The sequence below is a fragment of the Myotis davidii genome, unplaced genomic scaffold (assembly GCF_000327345.1).
Source record: "Myotis davidii unplaced genomic scaffold, ASM32734v1 scaffold41, whole genome shotgun sequence".
NCBI lineage: Eukaryota > Metazoa > Chordata > Mammalia > Chiroptera > Vespertilionidae > Myotis > Myotis davidii.
This window is the reverse complement of record NW_006292344.1, coordinates 1889163-1889519: the sequence shown is the minus strand read 5'-3', so window position 1 is coordinate 1889519 and position 357 is coordinate 1889163.

Here is a 357-nt window from a genome sequence, read left to right as displayed (position 1 = left end):
TCGCCCAGGCCGGCCATGCCCCCCAGCAGGGACCCTCACCCCGATGGGGGCACGGCCAGCCTGGAAACAGCCCTCAGCCCTCTCCCAGGCTGCCCACACCCCTCAGCGGGGACCTCCACCCTGATGGGAGTGTGGCCAGTTTGCAAATGGACCTCTCCCAGGCTGGCCACGCCCCCCAGCGGAGACCCCCCCATACCCCAATGGGGGCATGGCCGGCCTGAAAACCACCCGAGGTCCCTCGGCCGGGCCAGCTCCACCCCCCAAGGGGACCTGATCCAGGATCCAGAACCCTCTTCAGGCTAGACCAGCCAGCCCCCACCCATGCACCAGGCCTCTATCTATACTAATGAAAGGATA